General features: G+C 35.8%; 1 long non-coding RNA gene across 1 annotated transcript; it reads left to right on the top strand.

Moving 5' to 3' along the window:
- The first annotated feature begins 335 nt into the window (after positions 1-335).
- On the top strand, positions 336-15,859 carry LOC120122706. Its single transcript, XR_005516106.1, has 2 exons — positions 336-382; positions 15,755-15,859. It is a non-coding gene; the product is annotated as an uncharacterized LOC120122706 (long non-coding RNA).
- Positions 15,860-18,335: the final 2,476 nt, after the last annotated feature.

An 18,335-nucleotide genomic window follows, 5' to 3' on the forward strand; every position in this document is an offset into this window, starting at 1 on the left:
AATTTAGATTATTAAAAAAATGAAGTTTTGGACATCAGGAAAAAAAACTTCATGTAGTTAAAAATCTAAACAGCTTAGAAATATCAGATATAATTACTGTTAACTTGAATTTATCGTTTTCCTTTTTAGATGAAACGGCAAAATGGGAAAAGATAACATATTTGGGTATCGCTACATGAACTGTTTTAGCCATTTACAATTTATCAAAAGGTCATCCCCACCATGAAGAGCCTCCTGTAAGCTTTTGTTCACTCGGTTTAATTTATTTATATATAATTTTAACAAATATTGTTATTAGTTCAGATTCTTGGATTCGTCATGATGTGTGAATGTTTGCTGCCGTACCCATATTTGCACATTCGCAACAAGGAGTTCCCATGGGGTATGCCATTTTTATTGTTGGCAATTCCAATTTCTTTTGGTTCTATTTGAATGTTGTTTTTTGTATTTAAATTATTTTTTCAGGCTCTATTGAGTCTTTCCATGAAAATTATAGCTGATAACAAAGCTATGTTTTCTTTTCCTTTTATGCCAATTGCTTAGAAATCAATGAATGTAAGGAATTCTAGACAATTTTAGATAAGTTGGGTTCTGTTCGAACCAGAACAAAATAGACTCGTATTGACTTGATTATTTGTAGTAAATCCTATTTATTTTGTTCAAAATAGTTACTCTTTCAAGCATCCAAAACTCCATCTTAGGTAATTTATATGGAGACTTCAAAGTTGCCAGTTCATAGTGATATTTTTCACATTTAATCATTTGGAAATACATGCCATCCGCCGACCAATCTTGGTTAGCCACTTAGCCTTTTTTTTTTTGAGAAAATAACCTCAGTGACAAAAAATCCCATATAATATACGATTTTAACCAACTTTTTTCGGATTTGCCAAAATGACCAACAAAATCGCAATGCGATCGTTAATTCGCAACGCGATCTCCATTATCGCAAATCAGTTTCCAGGTTCGCAACGCGATTATGACTATCGCAATGCGATTTTCCAATTTCGCGTTGCGATTGCGTTGCGATTTTCCCAATTCGCGTTGCGATTTTCCCAATTCGCAATGCGAATAAGTAAATCGCAATGCGAATTTGGAAAATCGCAATGCGAATTTAAAAAATCGCAATGCGAATTTGGAAAATCGTAACACGGTACTGACTATCGCAACGCGATAATACAAAATCGCAACGCGATACTGACTTTCGCAACTCGATACTTAATTTCGCAACTCAATACTGACTTTCGCAACGAGATAATACATAATCGCAATGCGATTTTCAAAGCGCCATTAGTATCGCAAAGCGTATTTTATTTTCAAATTCCAAACACGAATATTAATATATTGAAACACTGAACCGTCCACAGTATATCCCGTAATCGCAACTCATAACCTAAAACCTAAAATCACAACTCAATCCCATCTCCATCTCTCACTCTCTCACCCATCTCCGACGAAATCCGTCTCCATCTCCGGCGAAATCCGTCTATCTCCATCTCTCAGAGCCACCCTCACAATCAGAAATGGAAAATCAACCAAATCAACCACCGAGGGTTAGTTTTTTTAATTATTTTTCTTTTTGAAAATTTTGCATTATTATTAGGTTTTTCATATTGAAATTGATGATAAGTTTACTGGTAATTTCAATAATAGTTAACCATTTCACTTAGATTGCTTATTAAATCAAAATCGCAAGCGAAATGAAAATCGCAACGACAAAATCGCAACGCGATTTTATTCTCTCGTTGCGATAGTCAAATTCGCGTTGCGATTGTCATTTTCGTGTTGCGATTTTTATTTTCAGAAACTATTCTTCTTCTGCAAATTGAAACTTGAATGAATTGCATTACTTCAACCAAAAAACAAAGACAAATAAGAAATTCACAGTGTTGCAAATTTAAGTTTGAAGAATAAACTACTACTTTATGTTTATTATTGTTTTTGGTATATCTTCACAGTGTAGTTTTTGGTATATCTAACTTAGTATGTTTATTGTTTTTGTAGAACTTTTATTCGGCTCAATTAACCTTAAGAAATAAAGTCAGCCTGGCAAAAGCAATTGCGTCGAAGCTTTCATCTGCACAAAGAAAAATGTTTGAGGATACTTGCTTCGGGCCATGGCTGAAAGTACAACATCCCGGTGGAGATGCGATGTTGACACACCTGTTTCTTCAAACCATGACTAGGGATCTACCAGATACTATACAACGTCGTGATGAAGAGATATGATTTGATTTTCCACCGGCGTATACGTGTTTTGGGCGGGATGAGTTTTGCTTAATCACCGGGTCTACGCTTCGGACACGATGATGTAGGTCGGTACACTAGACACATTACCGTCCATCATGGTTATCCGGGTTTTTCCTAAGCTGGAGAGGCCTACATGTGGAAGACCTGACGATATTATTGAATAAGAAGATGGTTTTACTCGGATGGATGACGTCGATGTTGTCAGAGTATGCCTTCTAATACTTTTGCATGCCGGCTTTTTAGGCAGAGAGGCCAGACAACCTATTCCGAATGATCTAATCAAATTGGTAGAAGACCTAAATGCGTGGAACCTGTTTCCATGGGGTTCGACATTACCGCCATCATGGTTATCCCGGGTTTTCCTGAGCTGGAGAGGCCGAATCTACATGTGGAAGACCTGACGATATTATGAATAAATGCGTGGAACCTGTTTCCTGGGGCTCATATTTATGGAAAGCTACATGGAATAAGTTATCGTCTGCCTTGGATGATCGAAAAAGTTTGCATGGCGATGGTTCCAAATACACTTTGACAGCTTTATTTGGGCCTTTAAGGTAAGAATTTTTAAATAAGTTTCCAAAATTATAGTAATTATTTAACAATTAATAATGTTTTTATTATATTGTTTGTAGATTTGGATATTGAGGCCTTTCCGCCATGAAGACATATACAATAAAACTTCAAATGATTTCAGGACTATTTCCTGGAAGAGGAAACGGACCTTGCAATGGGAAGATTTACTACGGTATACGACAATAATAATGTAAGTTAACATAAATACTACCATGTTTATAAACAAGTTATTACTAGTACACGTTTAACTTTGTTTGAGCTTTTATATTGTTAGGAGGCCAACACTCCATTACAGAGGCTGACACCCACGGAAGCTGAGCTTGCCACTGATTGGTGGCAAGCTAGTAAGCGTTTTTTTGATGGCACGGATGATAGCAGCTCCACTTCGGGAGCCATCACCACCAGAGCCATCACCTGATCGACCCGACTATACACCTCCAACGAAACCATCACTATTCTATCACATATCGAGCCTCTTCTCCACCATCACCGCAAGATAGGCGACCGGTAAAGATGCCACGACGTTTATCTCCCTGTTCTCACCTCCACCTCCGGGATGAGTTAGGAGAGTTACGTGATGGTCAATGCCTTGCGTGAGGAGGTCGGTACTTTACGCAAAGAAGATGGTGCATGGCGTGTTGAGGTGTCTACTTTACGCGGTGAGGTAGCCCTCTACGTGAGATGGTAGCATCGTTGCAGAATGAGGTTCATACTCTACGCACGAGGTAAGTTTAGATTTTTCATATTTAACTTGATGATAAATTTACTGTAATTTCACTTAGATAACATTTCACTTAGATTGCTAATAAATTCATTCGGTGCTGCCAATACTACTAAACTGTTTTGTTAGTATTTGTTTGGTTTTGTTTTATCTTTTGGTTGAAGTAATGCAATCCATTCAAGTTTCAATTTAAGAAGAAGAGTTTACTTTCGCAACACGAAATGACTATCGCAACGCGGAAATGGCTATCGCAATGCGAAATAAAAATCGCAACGACAAAATCGCAATGCGAAATGAAAATCGCAACGCGAAATGAAAATCGCAATGCGATTTGTGTTTCGCGTTGCGTTTTGTCGTTGCGATTTCATTCGCATTGCGATTTTGTCGTTGCGATTTTTATTTCGCATTGCGATAGCCATTTCGTTGCGATAGTCATTTTCGCGTTGCGAAAGTAAGTTTCGTATGCGAAAGTAAACTATTCTTCTTCTTGAATGTTTATATATGTTGTCCTTTTAAATGTTTATATAAGGCTTACTTCTGGAATGTTATCTGATGCATTTTGTGAACTATGATAGATAATGACTTGGGTGAATACAATGCAAGTTTGAACATATTTGTCTTGTTTAATATCATGTCTGTTTATGATTATGTATTAATTTTTTTAGCGGCCCGATAAGGTGGATGCTTTATGTCGGGTTTTCCTTACACGACAGAGTTCACGCATCAGACGGCGTGCATGTGCTATTACGTCTCCGTTCAACCCAATGGTGCAAAGTCTCCGCGAGAAGAAGCCCGACTCACCTGTCATTACTCAAGAGTCCCTCCAATCATTCAAGAGGCCCCTATCATCCCTTAAGAGTCCCCCCCCGTTCAAGAGGCTACTGTCATCGTTGAAGAGGTCCCTCCCACCATTCCAGAGCCCGATTCACATGGGGTAATATATCGAATTATTGAGAAACCCCCACCGTTGCCGACATGATGGATGAGAGTTGGCTCTCGTATGAGTTACCGGCTAGTATCCTTCCGGTATCTGAAGTGGAGAGGAGACAACTACCGGAAACAATTCTGGATAATACCCTTTGGGCTAAGACCGCAGTTGATTTTTATCTACATGAGCGGAGCCAAGGTGTTACACTGACATAAGCAAACTCAACGATGATGTATTTGTTGCTTAATCGGTCTTGGTGGGTGTGTTATTAGGGGTTGAAGACAGTGGCTATTTCGATGGGGAGGTAAGTCTTATATTTGACTTATATGATTTTGATTAATTTTTTAAAAATTAATGTAATTCACTAATATTTTTTTTGTAAAATATATCGATGCGTGGTGTCACGTCTTCTAATAATAAGGAAGCTTAGGAAAAATAAAAAAAATTCGCGATATATAATAATGCCGGCGGCTTTTCACGCAGTTCACTTGAAGAATCAACGAGATGAATCATTTTCGTTGGGCAATGGACAAGCTAAACTTTATCCTGCATGGTGGGCGACAGGTTAGTGTTTTTTTTAAATTTTTAAAGGTGTTCATAAATAAGTGCGCAAATAAATGAATTATTACTTATGATTGCAGGTGTTTTCCCTGTTTTGAAATGTCGTCATTGGCTTCGTCCAACTTCAGCTCCCATCCCTAAGATAATAGTATATGACAGCATGATAAATTACATATCACTGTCTGATTTGAGATATTCAAGGGATGGAGCTCTCATTTGGCTAAATTCTTGGATGGGATTAATTATTGGACTCATTCTGGACACAAGAAGCCAAAGAAGTTCAATGTCACAGTTGTCAGAGACGAGACCGTGCCACAACAATCGCTGGGAGCCAGAGGGGATTGTGGTCCTATCGTATGCATGTGCTTGGCGCGTTTGACGACGGGAAGAACAGAGTTTCTACCTCCCACCGATAGAGATAGAGCTGCAGTAGCTTGTGGTTTCGGCATTATATGGCTAGAGCGATATATTCTAGACGCTGCCTACCTGCATCCGCGTTATGAAAGTATCCATTGTTAATTGGTAAGTCAAATGCAAGTTTTGTTAACATATATACTCTTTTTGGTTTGAAAATATTTGGTTAAGTACCTATAATTCAATAATTTGCTATTTGTAGGTTTTAGATGTGTATGAAGTCTTTTTTGAGCAAATGTTTGGTTTTTGTAGGTTAATCCTTAAGTGAGCTGCGTGAAATGGATGTACGGGTGCAAAAGTTGATTCATTGATTCAATAATTGATGAGGAAATAAGAATTATTATTATTTTTGATTGTTTAATTGATTTGTAAAAAATGATTTGTAAATGTTGATTTGTTTAATTGGTGTGTACATAATTCTTATTTGCTTGTTTAATTGATTGAAATGTAATAGTTGATTTGTTGATTTTCAATCTGCATTATGTTGAAGGCAAAACAGACTATCGCAACACGAAACTGACTATCGCAACGAGAAAATCGCAATGCAAAATGAAAATCGCAATGCGAAATGAAAATCGTAATGCGAAATGAAAATCGCAACGAAAAAATCGCAATGCGATTTTCATTTCGCATTGCGATTTTCTAGTTGCGATAGCCTTTTCGCGTTGCGATTTTCATTTCGAATTGCGATAGCCATTTTCGCGTTGCGATAGCCATTTTCGCGTTGCGATTTCCCGTTGCGATATCAAATGAATGTCTAATAAGTGATAACAACTGAACAGATCATAGCAATGTTCAAACTCAAGTTACTAATACATGCCTAACTGAAAATGTTAAAAGTGCACACATAAAATACACATAATACAACGTTTGCATTTAAAAATCACTAAGTAACATCCCAAAAGGTGAAGCCGGTTGTGATTGGGATTTTGAAGATGATTGCGATTTTCAGAATATCGTTGCGAAGTCAGAATCTCGTTGCAATTTTGTATTATCTCGTTGATAGTCAGTATCGCATTGCGATTTTCCAAATTCGCATTGCGATTTACTTATTCGCATTGCGAATTAGGAAAATCGCAATGCGATACTTACTTTCGCAACGCGATAATACAGAATCGCAGTGCGGTTTTCAAAGTTCGCAATAGGTTTTAGTTTCGCAACACAAATTTTTTGTGTATATATCTACGCAGCAGCAACAACTCATAACCTAAATCCCTAAATCGCAACTCATTCCATCTCCATCTATCACTCTCTCCGGCGACATCCGTTCCTATATCTGTTCCTACATCCTTCCCCATCCGGCAACAGGTTTTAGTTTCGCAGCTTGTTTGTTTAGTAAATTAATTTACAACCATGAAATCATCTAATGTTGATCATGTTTGGATAGATTTGTGTTTTGGAGGGTCATGGGAGAATGTTCATGGTGTTTTACAATATATGCCTTTACCCATGAATCTTCAACTAAAACTGTCATTAAACAAGTTAACTTATGAAACTCTAATGTTACGTGTTTCAAAGAAATTGAATTTAGAGCCCCTAAGTGGATTTAGGCTATCTTATCAGAGAAAGGGTAAAGTTTATTTGTTAACCGACAATGAAGATGTTGAACGATTCATTTCTTACATTAGTGTTTCAAGTGATGATGTTACATTGTATGTTGTTGAACCTAGAAGTAGTATTGTTGGGTCAGTAGGGTAGTAATCAACTAAGTTTTCTCAAAACCCACAACCTTTCTCTAATCCAAATCCCAATCAACTTTGAGGACCAAATTCCGGTTTTCGTATTGACGAATTAGACGATGATGAGCCAACAGAAAAAATTGTGAGTACTAGTTAGTATTCGAAATTTGATCTTGGTCAATACTCGGACTTTGATATTGGTCAATACTCGGATTTTGATGATGCTTCAGAAGAAAACAGACCTGCGTGTAATGATTTTGATATTGGTCAATACCCGAATTTTGATGATGAAACAACCGTTGCCGAGGAAGATGTTGTTGATGATAATGAGGAGGAAGTTACGACTGTGAATGAACATGTTGAACATCCATTATGTAATTCATATAATCTGAAGAAGAAAAAGAAGAAGAAAAAGTCTCCGAAGAAAAGAAAATGCCACGGGAGTATAACTGGAATATGTCAGAATTACTTCAGATACCAGAAGAAGAGTTGGTAAAGAAAGCAGTTGATTGTTACACAAAAGTTATTCGTATCAAGAAAGATGATTTTTTTGATACAAAGGAAGACTTGAAGATAGCTTTGTATACGAAATGTGTGGAAGATGACTATCAACTAAAGTTAACAAATCAAGCAAAGATCGTTTCGAAACAAGGTATATGATTGACAAAAACTGTACGTGGCGTATGATTGCAAAGAGGATAAAAGATTACGAAATGTTTCAAGTTAGGACTTTTATTGATAAACATACATGTTCAAGAACCCAAGTTTTTCCTCACCATAGACAGACAAACAAAAAGGTGTTGGGTGGTTTTCTGGCTGAGTTAATGTTTTTGAATGGCAGGGTATATCGGGGACATGAAATTATGACTGACATGAATGCTCGGTTCAAGATTAGTATATCATATTCTCAAGCTTGGAGAGCCAAATGTTATGCCTTGGAATTGTTGAGGGGGTCGCCAGAAGCATCGTTTGCCCAAATCGGCTTATTGTCACAATTTAAAGCTGAAAATCCTGGGTCGGTAACTCATATCAAAACAGATAGAGATGGACGCTTTGAGTTGTTGTTTATCGCCATTGGTGCTGCGGTTAGTAAATCAATATAATTCTGTTGACTCATTTTTGTTAGTTACATGCATTTCACATTTAATTGATTATATTTCTTGTGTATATTATTTTGTAGATTCGTTCGTTTATTACTTGCATGCGCCCAGTTATTATAGTTGACGGAGCACATTTGAAAGGTCGATACCTTGGAGTAAACTTATTAGCAGTAGCCATGGATGCTAACAATGGGATATTGCCAATAGCTTACGGGGTTGGCAAATCTGAAACCTCTGATTCATGGACATGGTTTATGGGGCATCTTAGGGATTGCATAGGTCCTATTAGCAATCTGACAATCATATCCGATAGGGCAAACTCAATTGACAACGTTGTTAAAAGGTGTTTCCCAGATGCTTTTCATGGACTTTGTGGTGTTCATTTGTCTAGAAATCTAAAATCAAGGTCTACTGGTATAAAAAAGCACAAATGGACATACTGGAAGGCTGTAAAAGCTTATCGGGAAGTGGATTTCAATAAGCATATAAACTGTTTAAGACGTGTTTTGCCTCAGTGTTCAAACACTAGAAGATGTCGGGTTTGAAAGATGGTCAAGAGTACATCAACTTGGAGCAAGATATGGTTTCATGACGTTTAATAGTGCAGAATCAATCAACGCTCTAAGTCATCATTCCCGGAAATTACCCATTACTATGTTAATGGAGTTTTTTCGAGCCTCTATTCAACAGTGGTACTACAAGAAAAGAAACCATGCAGGTATATTTCTTTGAATTCGTAACTTATCATATATTTTAATAAGTATTATTTATTTAAATTTACAGGAACATTGGAACATCGTGTTACACCATGGACTGAAAAAAAGATAACGAAATGTGTGTGAAGTCAACGTCTGGAGAGTTGAACCATGTTCAAACACTTTTTTGAAGTACTGGATAATAACTTAAATGGGCTTGTCGATCTAAATGCAAGGACGTGTAGTTGTATGAAATGGAAAACATCTGGTTATCCGTGTGGCCATGTTATAAAAGTTGCTCTTCATCTAAACCAAGATGATTCAAGCACATACGCTATGGATTGCTACACTACAGAAGTATATCGACAGACTTATGCCGAGATTGTCTACCCTATTCCACATCCTTCTGAGTGGGACATACCAGATGACTTACAAACAGTTTTGCCACCAGCCATGGACAGAAGGCTACCTGGCCGACCAAAAAGTCACGATCGTATACCGTCTAAGGGTGAAGAGAAGAAGAGATCGACGTGTAGTCGGTGCAAGGAAAGTGGTCATACAAGGTTGACATGTGGATCACCAGTGCCATCACAATCATCTTTTCCTCTACCAAAATATGGATCATCATCAAAATCTAAAGCTCATATGGTGTCAAGAAAAAGGCAATCAAAATCGCAATCATCTTTAAAATCCCAATCACAACTGGCTTCACCTTTTGGGACTGTTAACTTAGGTGATTTTTAAATGCAAATGTTATATTATGTAGATCTTATGTGTGAACTTTTAACATTTTCAGTTAGGCATGTATTAGTAACTTGAGTTTGAAAATTGCTATGATCTGTTCAGTTGTTATCACTTAATAGGCAATCATCTTAATGTCTATCGCAACGCGTAAATTACTATCGCAATGCGAAATAAAAATCGCAACGAGAGAATCGCAATGCGAAATGAAAATCGCAACGCGAATTTCGCAATGTGAAATGAAAATCGCAACGAGGGAATCGCAATGCGAAATGAAAATCGCAACGCGAATTTAGTTTCGTTGCGATTTTAGTTTCGCATTGCGATTTTCATTTCGCATTGCGAAATTCGCGTTGTGATAGTACTTTTTGCCTTCAACATAATGCAGATTGAAATCAACAAAATCAACCATTACATTTCAATCAATTAAACAAGCACAAATAAGAATTATGTTAACATCAATTAAACAAATCAACATTTACAAATCACCTTTACAAATCAATTAAACAATCAAAAAATAAGCAATAATTCTTATTTCCTCATCTACTATTGAATCAACTTTTGCAGCCATACATCATTTTCACGCAGCTCACTTCTGAGATTAACCTGCATAAACCAAACATTTGCTCAAACAACACTTTCTACACATCTAAAACCTACAAACAGCAAATTATTGAATTCTAGGTACTTAACCAAACATTTTCAAACCACAAGCCTATAAATATACCAATTGTTTATGGACATTTTTATAACGCGGATGCAGGTAGGCAGCGTCTCGTATATATCGATCTAGCCATATAATGCCGAAACCACAAGCCTACTGCAGCTCTATCTCTATCGGTGGGAGGTAGATACTTTATACTTCCTGTGATCAAACGGTCTAACGCCAAGCATACGAGAGGACCACAATCCCCTCTGGGTCCTTTCGTTTGTTGTGGTGCGGTCTCGTCTCTGCTAACTGTAATATTAAGCTTCTTTGGCTTCTTGTTTCCAGAACGAGTCCAATAATTTATCGCATCCAAGAATTTAGCCAAATGAGAGCTCCATCCCTTAATAATATCTCTTAAATCAGCCAATGATATGTAATTTATCATGCTGTCATATACTATTGCCTTAAGGGATGGGATCTGAAGCTCGATGAGAAGCCAATGTTTACGTTCCAAAACAGGGATAAACACCTGCAATCATAAGTAATAATTCATTCATTTACGGACTTATTTATGAATACCTTTAAACTCAATCTAAAATAAACACTAACCTTATCAACCTCCCACCATGCAGGATAAAGTTTAGCTTGTCCATTGCCCAACACAAATGATTCATCTCGTTGATTCTTCAAGTGAACGGCGTTAAAAGACGTCGGCATAATTGTATATCGTGTATTTCTTTTATTTTCCTTAAGTTTCCTAATTATTAGAAGATGTGACACCCACGCATCGATATGCTGTTTTACAAAAAAGACATATATTAGTAACTTACATAAATTTAAAAAAATAATCAAATTAAAATATAAGAAAAATATAAGACTTACCCCTCCATCGAAATAGCCATTGTCTTCGACCCCTAATAATACTCCCCACCAAGACCGATCAAGCAACAAATAGATATCATCGTTGAGCTTGCATATGTCAGTGAAACACCCCTGGCTCCGCTCATGTAGATAAAAATCAACTGCGGTCTTAGCCCAAAGGGTGTTATCCAGAATTGTGTCCGGTAGTTGTTTCCTCTCCACTTCAGATACCGGTATGGTACTGGCCGGTAACTCATACGAGAGCCAACTTGAATCCATCATGTCCGGCACGTCAGAGGGTTTCTCAAGAATCCTACATATGACGCCGTGTGAATCGGGCTCTTGAATGATGGGAGGGACCTCTTCAACGATGACAGTGGCCTCTTGAACGGTGGGATGGGACTCTCGAGGAATGATAGGGGCCTCTTCAACGATAGGAGTGGACTCTTGAGGGATGACAGGCGAGTCAGGCTTCTTCTTGCGGTGTCTTCGCACTATTGGGGTATACGGAGACTTAATAGCACGTGCACGCCGTCTGATGCGTGAACTCTGTCGTACAACAAAAACCTGACGTAAAGCATCCACCTTATCGGTCCGCTAAATAATTAAATACAAATATCAGTAAATAAACAGACATGATATTTAAACAGTGAAAACAAAGACAAATATATTTCAAACTTTCAACCAAACGACAAAAAAAAGACAAATACTAACTTTACAGTGTTAAAGAATACACAGTTTAGCAGAATTGGAAGCAACCGAATAAATTTACTTCAACCAAAAGACAAATACTAACTTCACAGTGTTAATAAATAGTTTAGCAGTATTGGCAGCAACCGAATAAATTTACTAAGCGATCTAAGTGAAATGGTTAATTTAAGTGAAATTACGAGTAAATTTATCATCAAGTTAAATATGGAAAATCTTAAACTTACCTTGTTGTGTAGAGTATGAACCTCATTCTGCAACGATACTACCATCTCACGTAGAGCGGCAACCTCACCACGTAAAGTAGACACCTCCACACGCCATGCACCATCGTTATCGCGTAGAGTACCGATCTCCTCATGCAAGGCATTGACCTCATCGTGTAACTCCCTTGACTCATCCCGTGGAGGTGGAGAACAGGGAGATAGAAGTCGTGGCATCTTTTCCGGTCGCCTATCATGAGGTGATGGTGGAGAAGAGGCTCGATGATGTGACGGGATAGGTAATGGCTCTCGTTGTAGAGGTGTATAGTCGGGTCGATCAGGTGATGGCTCTGGGTGAGGTGATAGCTCTCGAAGTGGAGGAAGTGGAGGCTGCTCATCATTCGTGCCATCAAGAAAACGCTGACTAGCTTGCCACCAATCAGTGGCAAGCTCAGCCTCCGTGGGTGTCAGTCTCATTAATGGAATGTTGGCCTCCTAAAAATATAAAAACTCAAACAAAGTTAAACGTCTACTATTAATAACTTGTTTATATATGATAATATTTGTGTTAACTTACATTATTTATTGTCGCATATGGTATTAAGTCTTCCCAATCCAACAGACGTTTCCTCTTCCAGGAAATAGCCCTGGGAATATCATTTGAAGTTTTTATTGCATATGTCTTCATGGCGGGAAAGGCCTCGAATATCCAAATCTACAAACAATATAATAACAAACATTAGTAATTGTTAAATAATTAATTATAATTTTGAAAACATTATATAGAAATTATTACCTTAAAGGCCCAAACAAAGCCTGACAAAGTGTATTTCGACCCATCGCCCCGCAAACTTTTGCGGTCATCAAAGGCAGACGACAACTTAGTCCAGGTAGCTTTCCATATATACGAACCCCACGGAAACAGATTCCATGCATTTAGGTCCTCTACCAATAATATTAGCTCCTGAGGAATAGGGTGTCTGGCCTCTCTGCCTAAAAAGCCGGCATACAAAAGTAGTAGAAGGCATACTCGGACAACATCGACGTCATTCATCCGAGTAAAACCATCTTTCTTATTAAACAATTTCTTCATGTCGTCACGTGTAAGTTCGGCTTCTCTATTGACTCATCAGGAAAAACCCTGGATAACCATGATGGGCGGGTGATATGACGAGTGTACCGGCCTACATCATCGTGTCCGAATCGTAGACCAGTGATTAAGCAGAACTCCTTCCGCCCAAAACAAGTATACGCCGGTGGAAAATGAAACCATATCTCTTCCTCACCACGTTGTATACTGTCGGGTAGATCGCTAGTCATGGTCTGAAGCCACAAATGGGTCAAATTAGCATCTCCACCCGGATGCTGTACTCTCAGCCATGGCCCGAAGCAGGTTTCCTCAAACAATTTTCTTTGTGCAGGTGAAAGCTTCGAAGCAATTGTAGTGGCTACGCAACTTTATTCCTTAATGTCAATGAAGCCAAAAAAAATTTCTACAAAAACAATAAACATACCAAGTTAGATATACCAAAAACTACACTGTGAAGATATACCAAAAACAATAAACATAAATAGTAGTTTATTCTTGAAACTAAAATTTGCAACACTGTTTTGTCTTTTGGTTGAAATGAAAATCGCAACGAGATAATGAGAATCGCAACGCGAAATGACTATCGCAACGAGAGAATCGCAACGCGAAATGACTATCGTAACGAGAGAATCGCAACGCAAATGAAAATCGCAATGTGATTTTGGTTTCGCGTTGCGATTTTCATTTCGCGTTGCGATTCTCTCGTTGCGATAGTTATTTCCGTGTTGCGATTTTCATTCTCGAAACTATTCTTCTTCTGCATTACTTCAACCAAAAGACAAAACAAAGACAAATACTAACTTCACAGGCTAAACAGTTTAGCAGTATTGGCAGCAATCGAATGAATTTAATAAGAAATCTAAGTGAAATGGTTAATCTATTATTGAAATTACCAGTAAACTTATCATCAATCTCAATATGAAAAACCTAAAATAATGCAAAATTTTCAAAATAAAAATAAAAAAAACTAACCCTCGGAGGTTGATTTTCCATTTCTGAATGATTGTGAGGGATTTCTGACTGTGAATGGTTGTGAGGGATTTCGCCGGCGATGGGGACGAAAATCTTCGGAGATGGGGACGGATTTCGCCGTAGAGAGTGAGAGATGGAGATGGGACTGAGTGTTGTGATTTTAGGTTTGAGGTTATGAGTTGCGATTAATGTGGACGGTTCAGTTTTCGATTTATTAAGAAAAAATTTTGTGTTTGGAATTTGAAAAAAAAAACGTGTTAATACGAATGGCGCTATGTAAATCGCATTGCGATAGTAAGATTCGCATTGCGATTTACGTATTCGCATTGCGATTTTCCTAATTCGCATTGCGATTTACTTAATCGCGTTGCGATTTACGTATTCGTATTGCGAATTATGAAAATCGCAACGCGAATACGTAAATCGCAATGCGAATTAGGAAAATTGCATTGCGATAGTCAGTATCGCATTGCGATTTTCCAAATTCGCATTGCGATTTACTTATTCGCATTGCGAATTGGGAAAATCGCAACTCGAAATTGGAAAATCGCATTGCGATAGTCATAATCGCGTTGCGAATCTGGAAACTGATTTGCGATAATGGAGATCGCGTTGCGAATTAGCGATCGCATTGCGATTTTGTTGGTCATTTTAAAAGTTGGTTAAAATCGTATATTATATAGGATTTTTGGTCACTGAGGTTATTTTCTTTTTTTTTTACTTAGTTTAGTAACTGATAATTACTAGTTTTCCATTTTCTGTCCATTAAAATGGCTGCTTCTTTTGCTGATTCTTCTCGGTCGGTCACTCGCTCACTCACATATCCTCTCCTGTTATATCCAATGTGAAGTAGAAATGGTGTTATATGTTGAATGTTTCCCCCTAGTTTATGTTAGATTCTTCTACAAACTATGATATACGGAATTCTCCTTGAAATTCTCCTTCAGCCTATCATACATTTGTTTGTCATGTTGTCTCTGCATGCCTAATTTCTTGATGAATCGCCAAGAGTTAGATTCAGCATAAGACGTGGTCTAAAACTCATGTTCATTCAATCATTGTGCAGCTACTTCTTTTGGTTTAGCTGGTCTATAATTTTATCTTGTCAACTAAGTACCAACCTAGGGATCTTTTAATCAAATTTATGCTTGTGTTTCATTGTGTTTTTTTTAACGAAAACTAAATATAAATTTCTTTTTCCTTTTTTTCAAGATAATAGAAATTTTAATTACTGTTACTTGCTGTTTGGAGAGTTTGACAATCATATTGCATATGAACTATAAAAAATACCACAGTTCTTGTTCACAAAGTAATATGCCAAGTGCATTGCTATTTGTTATGATAATTTGGAGAGTTTTTGGTCCTGTCGATGTCATTAGTTGCCATTGTAGGCTAGATTCTCCCCGACTAAGCAAGCATTGTTTGTTGTAAACGATGAGCTTATTTAGAAGTGACTGGTTAATGAGTGATATTCATAAAGGAATCTGGGTATGAATTTGTTATAATATTGGAAGTGGATGGAATAAGTTTTTTGTTCAGGTTTCATGTTTTGGTGTGCTTGTATAGGTTGATACAATATATTTATCTTTTTATTTAACATTGTATTCAGGACCCGATGGCCTGTTTGAGGTGAAGAAGCATCACTAGGGCGACGGATGGCCCGGTTGACATATCTTTCCGAGTTCCATCACATTCTTATGATTTGTCTGAGAAATCAATGGATCTTTGCATGTAATTTTAGCAGTTTCATTCATGTTTCTGGATTTATAGATTTTGCATTGCAACTTTATCAGGTTTTCTACACGGATGTGCCCTTTTTACGATATAATAAGATTAATGAACGGTTTGTGGATCTTGTCCTTTACACCTTACTTACACATCATATTGAAACTCACATCAACTTCTCGGAAACTATATTGGCCTTTTCAACCAAGATAGTCAATTACCGTTTTACCCTTTATGTAGGGGTAGTCTGCACCGGTATGTTTTGGTTTTTTTTTTTTTGGTTTCTTGATATTTTTTAAATTATTTTTCCTATATATATAGTTTTTCCTTTTTCAAGTTTGTTTAGTAAAATAATATTTTATATATACAAATATATCACTTTTACATATATATAAATACGTTTACATTGAACTCTTATTTTAGATATAACTACGTTTATATATTTAGTAAAAAGATATTATATATTATACATACATACTTGATGATCATATTTTAATTTTAGATATAGTTATGAAAAGAATGATGCAGAGATAAGATAGAAATTGATTTAAAATATGGCTAATGACAAATTTAACTATCGATGTTTGCATTATTTTCTTTTTCTATCCTTTCTTTCTTGAGAATATTGTAGTTCTCAACATTTTAATTTTTGCCAAAATAATTTCTATTAAATGAAAATCGTTAATTGATTGACGATTAACATATGTAATTGACGTGATATTTTTACATATGTTTAATTGATAATATAAAATGTATCATGTTATCAAAATGACCACACAAAGCAATGATGTGATATGTATTATATTACCTAAAGTGATGATATGATATGTGTCTAGTCACTCAAAATTGTAATATAATATATATCATGTCACCATTTAAATACATGTGAAAAAGTAATGCTAATAACATATGTTGACTGCTAGTCAACTAACGCTTTCCATCTAATTGGGACTATTTTGATAAAAAAAATTAAAATATTGAAGACTAAAATGTTTCAAAAAATTAAGAAACAAAGTGATCATTAATGTAAATATTAAGGATTGATTTTATTATTATACCTTTAAAATAATAAAATAGCATACCAACCAGTCTGAGTTAGTACCGTTTTATTTCATCTTTTTTTTTTACATTAATCGATACCAAAATAGTCATAATTGTTAATAATATAACTGAAAAATAATCAAAGAGGAACTAATATGAAACGATCGTACAACAGACTTAATAAGAATTATACCTCTCCAAACCTACTCTATATTTACAGATAAGGCAAACTTAATCACTAATAGTCTTTCATAAAAAAATAATACCTAAATAAACTTAATCATCAAATAACCTTCGACCACTAGAATTATAATAAAATTTGACTTAATTGCCAATTAAAATTTGAGTCAACATTTAACAATCTTTTCCTTTCCACAAATTCTATCTAAAACTCGACCTTTAAGTCGTTAATAACTTTAATTTTTAAGTAAGTCATATACGCATTAAAGAATCATCTGTAAGTCTTCAATAACTTCAACTCTTACCAAAACTAAATATCCGTTGAAACATCTTTAGATTGATTAAGAATTACTCCCCCCATAAAGCTGAAACTCATTGTAACAAAACTCCCTTTACACACCTTCTATATCGCTAATAAAATATGTAATAACATATTACCTTAAAATTCCATGAATATCACTTATTAAAAATATATAAACATAAATCAAAATGAAATCAATATGAATTAGATTACACACAAAAAATTAATATAATGTGGTTAGAATTTGTCTATCCCACGGATAACAAAAGAAATAATCCACTATAAATAAAAAAATAAAAAATAGTTCAAATACATAAAATTTTATATATCTCATAAATCAAATATATTTCATGAACCCATTATATTACTAAACTCTTCCGATTCCTATAAAACTCATCTCTGATTCAATAAGGATTATATCTATATAGTTCTCATATAATTCTAAAGATTAAATTTTTATATTTATGGAGAAACCATATTTAGTCGCTAAGAATTATCACTTTAAAAGATTTTTTTTACCTATGTACATTTAATTATTAAATACTTTTTTACTACTAAAATTATAATAAAATTCATTCAATTTAAGTTTCAATTAAATTATTTGTAAATAATTGAGTGATTATAAGATAATATTTGTTTAAATTTTTTATTAATTATTGATAATTGATAATGTATGTATACCCTACAAATGTAACTACTCAATTCATAATCTTCTAACGATAACAATATTTAAATTTTAATTAAAGTTTAAATCAACATATAATACGAATAATAAATTATCGAGTCATCTCGGAAAAAGATATCTGACAAAGAGGGGGTTAGGATGTCAAAGAATAAGGTCGAGGGTTGAGTTTTCAAAAGAAAATTAGGTGTTTGGGAACCATCTTCGCCAACCCCACTGCTCCTAATGCTGCAAATTCATGGATTCGGGCAAAAAAAAAAA

Source organism: Hibiscus syriacus, unplaced genomic scaffold, assembly GCF_006381635.1.
Source record: "Hibiscus syriacus cultivar Baekdansim isolate YM2019G1 unplaced genomic scaffold, ASM638163v2 tig00110387_pilon, whole genome shotgun sequence".
NCBI classification, from domain to species: domain Eukaryota; kingdom Viridiplantae; phylum Streptophyta; class Magnoliopsida; order Malvales; family Malvaceae; genus Hibiscus; species Hibiscus syriacus.